Raw genomic sequence first — 13,907 nt, forward strand, 5'->3', positions numbered from 1 at the left:
CCCTCCATTTTCTTGGCCCCTCATAGGGTCAGCCACATAGACTCCTTTTCTTTAAGAAAGAACAAAGCTCATATTTCCTTAAGAAAATGAGACAATCTTCCAAGGCCTCTGGTCTTCTTCACATATCCTGCAGTGGTCACATTTTTTACCGAGGTGATCCATCCGTTTGATCCTTTCTGGGAAAAAAAAAAACTGGTCAAGGTTAGCTATTTTGGCCTAACGACTCTTGCTGGCCAGCCTTGGAGAATGGAGATGGTGCTCTCTACCCTCGGAGGTGAACTTCTCTCCCGGCCCTGGGGAGCCATCTCTCTGCACCGTGATGAAATCCACAGGGTTCAGAAGGTTAATTCATCCACGATGGATGAGTGTACAGCAGGTGGTGGAGAAAGAGAGACAGAGGAAGCCACACAGGAAACTAAGTCCCTGGGGTTCCAGATGAGACAAAGAGGCACTGGACAAAAGACCCAAAATCACGTGGGACAGAAAAATGAACAAAGAAATGAGTGAAGACAGACCTGGTGCTGGAATGGTTCTACATGGACCGGGGGGAAGGTGAGGGGGAAGACATATTTTTTGACTGAAAGTATAGCCCCAGGCAGTCTATAGAGCCCACTGACAGTGTTGTAGCCACAGGGGACATGAGATAGCTGGATTCTGGTGAGGCAGGCATAGAACACTCTTTAAATCCTACTGCAACGAGTGTTCTATAGTCCTCCTCTCTTCATGTTATTAGAGATGATATTTTAAACCAAGAATCTTAAAGGAATGGCACGGATAAGGTCACAATAACATGATTATTTGTCTGATGCAAGTGTCAGTATTGTAGGTGAGGACCAGTCAGTTCACCCATTTTACAGACACACTCACTGAGAGCTGAGAGAAGGTCCTAGTTTCAAACCCGAAGCTTGTTAGAGGCAAGGCAGCATTGGAGTCCTGCACCTGACTGCTTGATTGAGATCACTGCCACCGGAAGTCTGTCTGCCTGCTCGCCGGAACCACCAGCCTGCCCTGTATCTCAGAAAAGGACAGACAGTGGCTGGAGGTGTGACGCTCTCTCAGAGTTCAAATTGGGGATGTTGTTGTGCAACGCTGTTCTGCAAATATTCTCACTAAAAGTAGCTGTTCTTGAGTGATATAGAATGAGATCCGGGCACCAATACAGTGTCTTTCAAATCCCTAGTCATGGCCTGGCTAAGAAGCCCGGGGTCTGGGGGGCTGTTGTGCGTCAACTGTCACCGGTCTAACCACACACCCGCTAAGCTTCAGGGAGTTTTCATCCCTCCCCCCCCCAACCCCGGGGCTTAACAGCAATATGGTTTTAATCAGACATTTCTTGCCAGAGTGGAACAAATCACTTAGGTTGTAGGCTGACAAAAAAGGAACAGTCTGTATGCTTGGAAAGCTTAGGAGGAATTAAATAATGTGCCGTCACTTCAGACCGGCCCCTCCGTCCTCCACACTACCACCTCTGAATCGCCTGTGGGAGGGAGCTGCGGAGCCTTGCGTGCAAGCTCTGTCATAACCCAAGGCTTAACATAAACTTAAGGATCTCAGGTCATTGGGAAATAACAGGTATATCCGGTTAGGTCTTTTGTGCTTGTCTGCACGCAAATTCAAAGCGCAAGCTGTACTCTTTGGAGCCTCTGGTTTAGGGGAAGGGAGGATGCCTTGGAATGGAATTCCCTCACCGGGGCTCCCTGTTTGTTTTCTCATGGAATGGGAGCGATAGAGCGCGCTTAGGGATGGTCTTGCACCTCTGAGGGCTGAGGTTAGAAGGGGTGGGACGTGAAAGTGGCCTTTGTGCTAAACAGCCGTGGGCAACAGAGCTGCAAAGGTCCCTGGGTCACAGCTTTCAAGGGGCATCGTTTTTTGTGGGGGAGGAGGCAGGGCTGTCAGACTTCAGCTGGTGAGAACAATAGCAAGTTGTAGGTCCTTATGGTTACACACCGATGGAGGTGGGTTTGGGAGGGGTACCCCCTGGACCGCGCGGGTACTATGCGCTTGGCTTAGCATCCTACTTCCCCACCTCCCCTAAGCCTTGTCCTGACTCTGGGGGAGTTGGTTCTGAGCCCTTCAGAAGGCTGTCTACACCAGGAGGGGAGTCCACTCTGTCTTCATGGTCTTTCTAATGGGAGTGGTAACAATGCCCAAGCTGTGACAACAGCCGTCTCTCTCATCAGGAGACGACTGCATTTGGCCCTCCAATGGTCATATTTCCACTGTCAGCAATTTCCCCAGGTAGTACGGCTGAACGGCAGGAGAGTTCTCGGAACCTCGTAGATCCAAAGCCAACTTCCGTCTCAGCCACAACAGAGACCAGTGATTTTGATGGATAACTTAAAATGTTTCTGCCTTACTCTGTTTTTCTGTGAAAAGGGGATTAAGATAATAGCTATCTCTAGGAGTTGATTGTGAGGGATTAATAGTAAAAGATTCATATCAAGTGCTTGGCACACTACCTGCCTCAAAGCATTCAATCAGTGGTAGTGCTTAATGTATTACTAGTAATATATTATTATTGTCACCCTTGTGTTATTGGCATAACTGCCATCCAAGGTACCACTGGAATTTTAGGTAGATACCTTCTGGCCCCCACATCTGAGAGTTCCCCCTTCTTCTCCTAAGCTAAGTTTTCCCAGTCCTCTTGACTTAGGTACCTCTGTGCTATTGGGATTTGGGGACTAGATTTATATCTTCTTCCTGGCCTTTCCTGGGTTTAGAGTCCATCATCCAGATAGGTGACTGCCGTGGGAAGGTGACATCTTTCTGACCAGACCTGGCTAGGATTCCTTTGCGTTAGACCAGCAGGGTTACATACTTGTCTTGTAAAACCAGTAGTTCGGCCATCATGCCTTTGGAGACCTGCCATTTCTCCTGTTTAGTTTCTACAGCACATGAAAATAATACTCTTTCAGATAGTGGTCCCCAAAGTGGCTTTCAAGAATCCCTGGTCTCTGAGACCCTTTGGGAGAACCCATCAGGTCGGAACTATGATCATAAAATATCTCTTGCCCTTTTCACTCTATTCATAAGGGATCTATGTGATATTTGACATCATAACAGATTGCATGCAGAAAGAGGGAAATCCAGCTGTTTTCTGTTAAATTGGAAATTAAAGAGATTTGTAAAAACACAAAACAATGTCCCTCTGACTAAATATTTGGGTTTTGGAAAATATAATTATTTCCTTAAAGTACTTGTATTATCGTGTACCATTTTTATTGGTTTTTGGTGGACTAATAGGTAAATATTTTGTAATTTCTCAGCCTTCATTTCTAAAACTGTAAATACTAATAGATATAACTCAAGATAGACAATAGTTCCTTGGGCTCTCCTGTAACTTTTTAGAGTCTGAAGAGATCCCAAAAGAAAGAAACGTTTGAGAAATACCGAGCTAAGGTTTTGGCACTGTAGCCCATGAGGTCATCCATTTGTTCATCCTCTTCCAAATAAAGCTGTCATCTCTGAGGATGGGAAGAGTGTGAATTTTATGATGATCTCAATAGAATGTGTTTGAGTGGAGCAGATCTGGTTACAAAGCCTTAATTGTAGTTTCGTGCCAACTCTCTCATCTTCTAGCCACCCGAAGCTTTGCCATGTTTGCTCAAGATTTGTCTGCAAAGTATAGACATTTAAGTTGCACCAGCAAAAAACTGAGGATAACCCACACCAGGAGATGTGTCAGGGAGAGCTTGATTCAGCTGTCATTGGAAGAAAGATGGTTGCCTGTTGAGATCATAGACACCTGCAGTGAGTCACTTCAACTGGCCCAGAAAGGGCACTTATGTGGCCCAGGTCCTTAACAGGCATAAGAGTGTGGAAGAAGCCTATAGCCAGTGCAAGACAGGAAGGGGGAGGCTTCTCAAATCCTGGTGGTGAGCAGTAAACCAACGACAGCTTGCTTACTGGTGTGGTAATGAATGGTGGCTGTTGGAGTCTGAAAACCAGAGTTCAAATCTCATCCCCTGCTATGGTGTGGCCATACCTTTGTACCTTGAAAGTTCATACTCTCAAAACTTGGTCCCCAGGGTGATGGCCTTTAAGAGGTGGGGCTTAGGGAAAAAATAATTAGGTCATAGCAGCTCCCTTTTCGTGGGCAGATTAATGTCACCCTGAAGAAGTGAACCAAGTCTTGTGAGATGGGTTTGTAGATCAAAGTTGGCCCCAGCCAGCCCTTCTGCACGTAGCTGACTCCTTTGCTGCTTCTCCACTATGTTGTGGTGAAGTTAGAGGACCTTTGCCAGGGTGTTTCACCATGCCATTGGAGGAAACTTTAAAGTTTCCCCACTTCGTTCAACACAAAATGGGCTGATAGCCACCTTCATTTGCAACCCATATGACTTTCAACAACAAAAAACCCGTTATATATGGAATAGGCTAGTATATCAATATTGTGAGGGTGGTTGGGAAAAGTAAAGGAAATAAGATTTAGAACACAGAATGCAATGCCTGTTACTTGGGTATGGAGTGGGATCCCAGCTCTGTTCCTTTCGCTGTCTCCAGCTAGTTTTGTTGTTTAGGGGATGCTAAGAAAATAGAGGAATGCAAGTCATAGACCCTGACCAATGATGAGGACACCGGAGAAGAAAGTCTGTAGTTGGATCTAGTGGCCTGCGCGTAGAACCCAAAATGTTGGTGCGCTCCTTCCTTGTGAATGGATATATGTGATTTGATTTTGACCTCTCTCATCTGCTGCAGGAAACCTCAGGTAAGCCCTCCGAGCCTGGAGTAAAAGAATACAGAAATGCTAGCTTAGAATCCCTTACACGTCCTTGTGGTAGCTCCTACCCAGAGAGTCCACTGGGGCGTGGCTGGTACCCTGAGGACTCCAGGCGCATCCTTACTGCACGCGGCATCCCTGAAACAGCGGCATGACTTCAAAAACACATGGCAGCTAGATGGACGCCCCGGCCATCCCCAAACAGGTCGCAGTGCCAGCTTGACAAACCCATCCCTCTTCCTGTATTTAAATCCTTAAAGCATATGGCCCACTGGGTGGTGACTCAGCACAGGGGAAAAGAAAATTGGGGGTTAGGCTGTGCCAGAGTACAGATTGTTGCGTGTAATTTTCGAGTTTGGCCTGGGAAAGGCTTTTGGATACTTCCCTCCCTGGCATTTAGGAGGGATCTCCATGCCCTGCCTTCTGCTTCGGGCGCCTGAGACGGGATCACAGTATGGCTATGCAAAGGCCATGCGTTCCAGGCCTGAAGCCACGTGCATTCCTTCCCAAGGCTGGACCACAAGAAAGCAGATGAACCTTCTAGAACCCAGCACAGTATCGCTCCCTTGCTGCCCACCCCCAGGAGGGCCCCACAGTACACCCTTGGGTTTTCATCCAGCCTGGTTTCCTCATCTTGGCTGCCGGGGATTGGTGAGTTCTGTCCGGGAGCCTCATTTCCTCTAGGCTGCAAAACGCACCCATAAAAAGCCAGCGGGTAACCTGATCAGGAGCCTGCAGGGAGCCCAGCTTCATCCCTCAGGGAGCCTTTGAGAACAGGAAGCCTTTGGAAGTTAGTATCTCCACAGAGGCAAGCCCGAGTGAGGTGAAATGGGGTGAGGAAGAAGTCTTGCAGAGCCACCAGCTGGAGTTGGAGAAAATCACAGGTTGGCCGCTGTCACGGAGCCTGTGTGCCAAGAGCGGGAAAACTGGGTGAGAGCCTTTTAGAGGGAGCAACACATGGCTTCCTGCAGAATAGCAATAAGTGAAGCTGTCTGAGTGGCTGTCATGGCACAAGCACCAGTCCTGAAATTTGGGGTGTGCTCACTCATTAGCTCTCACACAGCTCTGGCAGTCTGGTTGGCATTCGATGGATTGCCTAAGAAAGATGAGCAAAAGGTCAGGGTTTTGGCTTTGGGCTGGAAGGAGCTGGCAGGTGGGTGAGGGGCTGCTGTCCTAGAAGCGATCACACTGAGCTGACAGACTCGGTGCTTATTTCTGTGATGAAGGCCCAAGCACTCCTTCAAGACCATGGTTTGCAGATCAGAAGTACAGACTTAGTAAGAGAAGACACAAGGCTGATACTACCACCACTACTGGCTAATTTTTACTAATGGTTCACTTTGCCATGAACTATACTAACTGATATTCTCAGTTACTCCTCATGACCAATAATCATGGTTGGAGTACTGTGAGTTTTACAACTGAGGAAATTCAGGCTTGGAGTGTATAACAAGCCTAAAGTTACTATTTATGCCCACGAGTGCCAAGCTCCTAATCACTGGTGTGCAGGCCACATGGGTTTTACTGTAAAGGGTTAGATGACCTTGGAAGGCATCTAACAGGCCTGTGAAGAACTCTCATCATTGCAGAGGGCACATGGGTGTCGGGTGCTGCTGTTTCCCTCCCCAGACTCTGTGAAGCTTCCCTTCAGGACATTGAGATTTGGAATTCCCCACTTCTAATGTCTCCCCGGCTTTAACCTGGAGTTTCCCTCATTTGTCAGGAAGAGATGGTGCTCTGAAGACAGACACACATAGCCTTGAAAATAAAGGCTGGCTCGAAAGATAGATGATATTTTTAACTCCGTGTTTTACGTTTCCAAAGCTAGGTTTAAGTTACAGTGTTCTGGCCACATGCGAGGCTCTCGGGCATGCAGACTGACACTCCTTTTCAAACGGCAATGGGATGAAGCCATCCTATATGCCTGGGCAAGCGTCAACACTTGCAGATTCCTACAGGAGTGGAAGGAAAAACAAAGTCTCTAAGTGGAGTCAATGATAGCAGACCTGAGACCAGCACAGATGGTCAGCGAACGTGTTACTTACAGCTAAATAAATTATGTTAAAGCCATACTCCAGAATAGTCTGAAAGAAGTAAATCTACATCTCGCCTCGAAGCCAACATTCTTCACCTGGAAAAGGTCACTGAAAAGCAGTAATTTGAATAACATTTCATTCATATCAAAATACGAGAAAAGGTCCAGGGTCTGGGGTCTGGGAAGGAGTTGGAATAGCGTCCTTCCAAGTTTCCTTCGTATTAGCTATTGGTTGACTCTCGCAGCAAGAATATATTTATGTTCTCTGCTTGCACCACTCCCGGGGCCGGAGTGATGGCTCAAAATCACCTGTCCCTCCAGTTCCTGGTGACTCGATGTCTTCTTTGGACACACGAGCATGAACACATAAACAATAAATTTAATGCATGTCTGATCAAAACAAAAAATAATGAATAACATGAAAACATTGGGATTGTAGAGTACTATGAGTGTACAGTACAAACCACGGTCCAAAGACTTCTGCCTTGAAGAAATCAAGAGAGGGCCACAGCCATCTGGCCAAAGACATCCTTCTGATATGCTTTTACCATCCTGTTCTAGTCTCTGCCCTTGATGGTTGGTGAATGTATAAAGATGGTTTTTCTAAGCAGACATAGTCTCAGACCTCCTTCTAAATACTTGTCTTAATAACCATGACTCCATGCGACCTCTCAGACCTCACCCGGGAGGCTTCCTTTTGCCGTGTATAGTAGTTAATGCAGTGTCTCATAACCGATCAAAGAGCAGAGAAGAAGTGTCTTTGTTCAGTCCTAAATGTCTATATCATACCCCTCCCTCCAAGGCACAGGGAACGCCAGAGAAGAGGGGGAGGAAGGCTGTAAGGACCAGAGGTCTGGGAAGCCTTCTGTAAGACAATGTCTTCTGGACACAGTGGGAGCTCTTACACTTATGAAATTACAGCAGCTGTGACTGTCTGTACAAAACCTACACAAGATGAAGCCACTTAACAGTCCAGCATGGATGTGGGTGGAAGTCTCACGAAACCCGAGCCCTAGCTGATGGCTGCTTTAGAATGAACAATTTTCTTCAAGGGAGTGACCCCATAATAGGCTCCCATGCTTCTGTGGATGGCCCTATAACCATGCACACACAGGCAACACTGGTTAGACTCACTAGGTTATTTAAAATTCAGAGAGAGAGAGAGAGAGAGAGAGAGAGAGAGAGAGAGAGAGAGAGAGAGAGTTGGGAAGGGGATGTAGAAGATTCTGGGAGGAGTTAGATGACATTAGAGGTTGTAGATGATAAAAATACATTGTACCCATGTATGAAATTCCCAAAAAACAAATAAAAAGAAGTAAATGTTTAAACAAACAAAGTAAGACAGACAAACGAACAAACAAAAAATCCCAAACCCCAATAGTATCCACATAGCCTCCAGGGCTAGAAAATTACCCTCAAGCTGTAAGGTGCATTGTGAAAGAAAAAGTGTAAAGCTTTCATAAAAAAACAAGTTATCAGTTGACAACTGGACAATTCAAGACTGAGCTAGTTATTGGGTCCAGTATCACAAGGTGAGGGAGCTCCTTGATCCCACCCTCAGTCAACTGTAAACATTTTAACTGGGAGGCAGATGTCAGCAGGAAAAGAGGCACCACGTGGAGTAGAATGTGCTCGAATCTCTTCTGGCTGTGCTCGGCTCCAGGGATGCCCTTAGACAGGGATTTTGAAGACACACACTGTCCAGGGGCACAAACACTGGGTTCAGTGCTTGAAAGCAGGTTATTCAAATGATGAACTAAGGGATGGGGACATTGTTTCAGTGACTGGAAAATGGCTCAGAAGCAACATGATAGCTGTCCTCAGGCAGTGCCACTTGAAAGGTAGGTTCAACTGACGGACTTCAAAGAGTAGCTCAAGGCTTATCGTAAGATAACAAAGTTCATTCTGAAACTCCCTTGCTATTGAAAAGAGTTTCCTAGTCTCCAGAGCTTTCTAACCAAAGAAATCTAGCAGAAGAGGCTATCAATGAGAACTGGCTTCTTTAATAGCAGAAGGGCTGAAGTCTGTTGAGGTCAAGGCCAAAAATTGCTAACATATAATTATTCAGCTCTTCTGTTCCTTTTGGGATTATGGAGGAAAAACAGCCACTTATGTTACTTAACTAGCAATTATCTTTTTCAAAACTCAGGCATGAATACTCCTCCCCCCTCCTCTGACTTTGAATTTTTATCTTACTGTGGAAAAACAAAACATGGAAGAAAAAGACAGATATAATATGAAAAATGAAGAATCAAATGAAACATAAACAAAAGTCTGGACCTGAAGCCTGGTTCTGCTGTTAGCCTTCCTAAGCCTGCTTCCACTGTTAGCTTTCCCTGGTTAGATATGAAGATACAAGCTAGGAAAGCCAAGTGTACCTTCTGTCTTATTTTTGGAATGGGAAGTTCATTTGTCCCAACACACACACACACACACACACACACACACACACACACAAACACACACACACACACACACAAACACACACACACACACTTTTAGTAACCTAGAACTTTTTCAGAAAAGGAAACTGAAAAACAATATCCCTTGTCTAAAGATTTTCATGTGAGGTCAAAGGATCAGAAGAACAAAGCTTTGATCTCCTTGCTCTGGTGTTAGACGCTTTTCAGAACTGGATCAGTCTGTGGCAGATCCCAGGGACAGAAGTGCAAAGTCCAGCAGAGACTGGCGCTCTTTCCCTTCCTGAGGAGTCACTGCTGTGGCTGGTTGTTCTCCAGTGTTGGCTAAAACACTAAGTGAAATGACACAGTTTAATTTTCAGCCCCAGTGGTTGGTGTCCTGTGGCCTCTTTATTTCCTCCATCTCTGTCTCCTCTGTGTCTACTCCTTAATCTTCTGTGAGAAAGAAAGGGGTTCAAAGAAAGTGGGGTGTGTGTATATGTGTATGTGTAGTGGGGAAGGTGTATGTGTGTGTGTAGTGCAGAGGGTGTGTGTGTAGTAAGGAGGTTGTGTGTGTGTAGTGGAGAGTGTGTGGGTGGTGTGTATGGTAAAAGACAGATGAGTGGGAGTAGAGACTGAAAGGTGGGAAGGAGCTGTGGGAGCTGGAAATGAATTCAGGGAAAGGAAAATAATGGAAGAATGAGGGAAAGAACCTAAAGGAAGTAAAGCAGGAAAGAAGAAGGGAGCTAAACGGAGTTGGGGGTGCTGGCAAAGGCAGCTGCATTGTCACTGAACCATTGGCTGCTTCTGCACGTCAACCTTGAGCTGGTGATACAAGCAGGAAACCAAGGACAAGGTCAGGTAACATTCTACTTTAAAAAGCAACCAAAGGATGCCAAGCAACAAGACTCAGGCACGTTGACATTGACATTGACCTTGTCGTTGACGTTAATGTTGATGTTGTTAAGGGGTCAGGGGTAGAAACAGTCCCTCTCCTTTTGTTTGGAAATGAAATACTTACTCTGTGTCATTGTGTCTTGGGACTATGTGTTTTATTTATTTATTTTTTTATTTTTTATTTTGCAGGGGCTCAATAATGAGAGTTTGCTCAAAAGAGACCTTGGACTTGAAAATTTGAACAATATGCAACTCTCTGGGGAACTTTTGGAAAGGGACCAAATACATTTTGTTCTACAAGAAGGTCACGATATTTTGGGGGCTAGAGAAGAATGTTATTGGCTTTTTATGAAATATCCCCCACAGGCCTTTACTATATACTATATAGTAAGGGTTTGGTCCCCAGGTCGTGGCTCGATTTTGTGGAGTTGTGGGAACCTCATGAAGTAAGGCTTTACTGCAAAAACCTAGGTCACTGGGGTGCACGGGGTGTACCTTTGAAAGTCTGACCTGGTCCCCTGGCCCACGCCCTTTTTTCCTTCTCTGATGTGAAGTAAACAGTCCCCGCCCCATGTCCCCACTGCTGGTATTCTATCTCATTATAGTAGCATGGAGCCAAGTGACCACTGACTGGACCCTCTGAAACTGTGAGCGGAAGCAAGCTCTCCCCTCAGCTGTGCTGCTAGCATGGCAGTGCCAAAGTCTGACTAACAGGGACAGAGACCCCTCTTCCCCATCAGCATGAGCAGCATTTCAACAATTCTAAAATGCACTTTTTAACACCTCTGAACTCTGGATGTGTCATATAGTCAAAGGCACACGTGGCTGCTCCCAACCTGCTAGCTTACCACATGAATGAACAAACAATGGAATGTCTCTTCCGGTTTAATGGCTCTCTTTGCTGTCTTCCAGGAAGGAGAAATGGACTCAATACAGTTGGAACACGTTCTTAACAGGCCTTCTCAAGTTCTAGCATATGGTGTTCACTGTCTGATACCCCCCACACACACACACATTATGAGTCTCTGTATTTCTGTTCCCCCTGCATAACAAGTGCCTGATCACTACTCTCCGAGTGTCAGGGTTGTCTCCTTTCTGCGAGCATGCTTGTGTGTTTGGAGTGAATTGGAGGAGCACACTGCTTGCCTGTGATATCCACGTAGAACTATAAAGGGCACACCTGTCCTGGGTGTTGGCTCTAGGGACAATATATCTATTGCTGACTTGTAGTAATGACAAATGATATCATAGTAACAGTTGTATTATTTTCCAGCCCATGACAGTGATGCCCAAGAGGCGTGGAGTGGATTGTGGAAGCCCCTTGGCTTCCTGATGTTTTGCCCATTTTCCCTCCTTTTAATTATAAAACAAGCCTTAATTTCAGTGTGAAACCCAATGCCAGCATGACCCATCAGAGTTCTTGTAGGACCTGGAAAGAGATGTTTTCTCTCGGGGTCTTCAAGAAAAGGCTGCCTGTGGCCACCTTCCCCAGTCCTGAAAGACTTAGAAGAAAGAGTAGTGGGAGCAGAGATGAGACCAAGCCACCCGGCCTGCGTCATCTCCTGCCCTGAGGTGTCACCGCTGTCCTTTGTCACTAGAGCTGGTGTTTTCTTCTCTGTATAAGATTAGACTGTGTTTTGGAGTCAGCACACTGTGGGGCATTTTAAACCCACTTTAGACCTCTCCCCAGATTAGCTGGTCTTATGGAAGTTATTTGCAGGGAAGAAAAGAAAGGAAGGAAGGAAGATAGGAAGAGAGAGAGAGAGAGAGAGAGAGAGAGAGAGAGAGAGAGAGAGAGAGAGAGAGAGAGAGATATTGACTCAAGTTTGAGGTCTGGTAGGATGAAATGCCCCCTCTGTATTGTTGACTGAGAAGAGATTTCTAGGCTGAGACCCACAGGTTGGTACAGAAATTATGACGTTATCCCAAAGCCTCAACACGGATGCTTGGTTAAGAGAGAACAGAATCCCATTTTTAGACGGATTAGAAATACATACCGTTGCTTGGGATTTATCTGAAGTCACGTCCCCTCAATCCTCATCTCCCAGACAGGGTTTCTTTATGCAGCCCTGGATGTCCTAAAACTTGCTCTGTAGACCAGGCTGGGTCTGTAGACCAGACCCACAGAGATCTGCCTGCCTCTGCCTCCTGAGTGAGTGCTGGGATCACCTGTGTGCGCTGCCACGGTCACCACTGCCACCACTGCCACCACAACCCAGTTTACATGAAGTTTTATTGAGGACTAAGCCTCTTCAGTGGGATCTGTAGCATGAAAACCCAGGTGGCCAAGCACGTTCCTTTGCCATCTTTGATAAGAGCCTATCTCCCTGGCACCATCTGTCCAACTGGTTCCTCTGCTTCTTTGAGGCATGTCCTAGAACAGAAGCTGCCGCCAAGGACAGCATTTGCTGTGGCAGGCAGGCACGCACACGATGATCTAAAAGCTACATAGCATTTGTTGGCCATTGACTTGGTTTGAAGGCAGCTTCTACCTTCTCTAATTCTGGCAGAGACGCTGTGAGCGAGTCTCTGAACGTAGCCTGGTAGGAGACTAATACAGGTGGGAGAGTCCCAGCTCACTAGACAGGGACCTGCTAAAGCTGAATACGAAAAGGTTGCCACAAACTTTCTTTGGAAGAGCTTTCTTGGTTTGCATGTGTCTCCCCAAAGTGCATGTGTTGCCACTTTAATGTCTCTGGGTAGTGGTGGTACCTAGAGGGAGCGTCTAGACACTGGGAGGGAAGAACGTGCTCTATTAATGGTTCTCCCGAATATGTTCTGCTCTAATGGACTGTGGCTATGGCTGCCTCTTCCCCTCTCCCTCCTCTCAGGAGCTGACATTATGTTCTTGGAGGACTTTCCTGCCTCTTGAGCGATGATCCCACATAAAGCCATCATCCCCTTGGTAAATGGACCAGTCTCCAGCATTTCATCACAGCATGAGAAAAACAAAACCAAGACAGACATGTTGGACCAGTGCAGCTCTGTGGAACCAATTGTTATTAGTAAACTAACACACACTTGTCCCACGCCATCACGGGTCTGAGTACTGGACCATAGTGTATATAAAATCTCAATCAGAAAACTACAAACGTTACTGAAAAGACTTATAAAAAGGCATTTTCTTAGCAGGTCAGGCATTTTTTTCTTTTTTTTGGGGGGGGGGCTGAGGATTGAACCCAGGACCTTGCGCTTCCTAGGCAAGCGCCCTACCACGGAGCCAAATCCCCAACCCCCAGGCCAGGCATTTTATTAAAAGATGTTAGACTCTCTTTCAGACACCTTCATTAAGTTTCTTTATAATGTAATCAACTACTCTAATGTCAGCTATGGGGCACCTTCTGGTGGCCTCACTCCTGGCTCATGGCCAATTCAAGGGCAAAGTGAGCAATTGTTTCTTTGTGAGACTTATTATTTCAGTCATGAAAACAAAAAGCACGAAATCCTTCCATCTGATTCAAGACGTATTACATTTACGGTGTGCGCAAACATGCGTGCTTCTGCACAGGTGTGGAGGTCAGAGGATTACCGTGCTTATCAGTTCTCTCCTTGCATCCGCCCTGTGGTTTCCAGGCATCCAGCTTAGGTGGTCAGGATTGTTAGCTGTTGATCCTTTGACCAGCTCCTAGTCAAAAATTTTTTGTTTTGTTTTTGTTTGTTTACCTTGTTTAGAAAGAAAGACGACGTTGGGCCTCTTAAGGGTACTTTTACTCTATATAAACCTGTATGAGGGATTTGGAGTGGGGCTTTGTGAGTTCAAATACTGTCTCCACCTCTAGAGAATGGTGTGATTCGGATAGTAGTCCCATAATCACTCTGAATCTGTTTATTTGTAAATGAGACAATAATGTAGCGT

This window comes from Rattus norvegicus, chromosome 6 (genome assembly GCF_021556685.1).
Source record: "Rattus norvegicus strain SHRSP/BbbUtx chromosome 6, alternate assembly SHRSP_T2T, whole genome shotgun sequence".
NCBI lineage: Eukaryota > Metazoa > Chordata > Mammalia > Rodentia > Muridae > Rattus > Rattus norvegicus.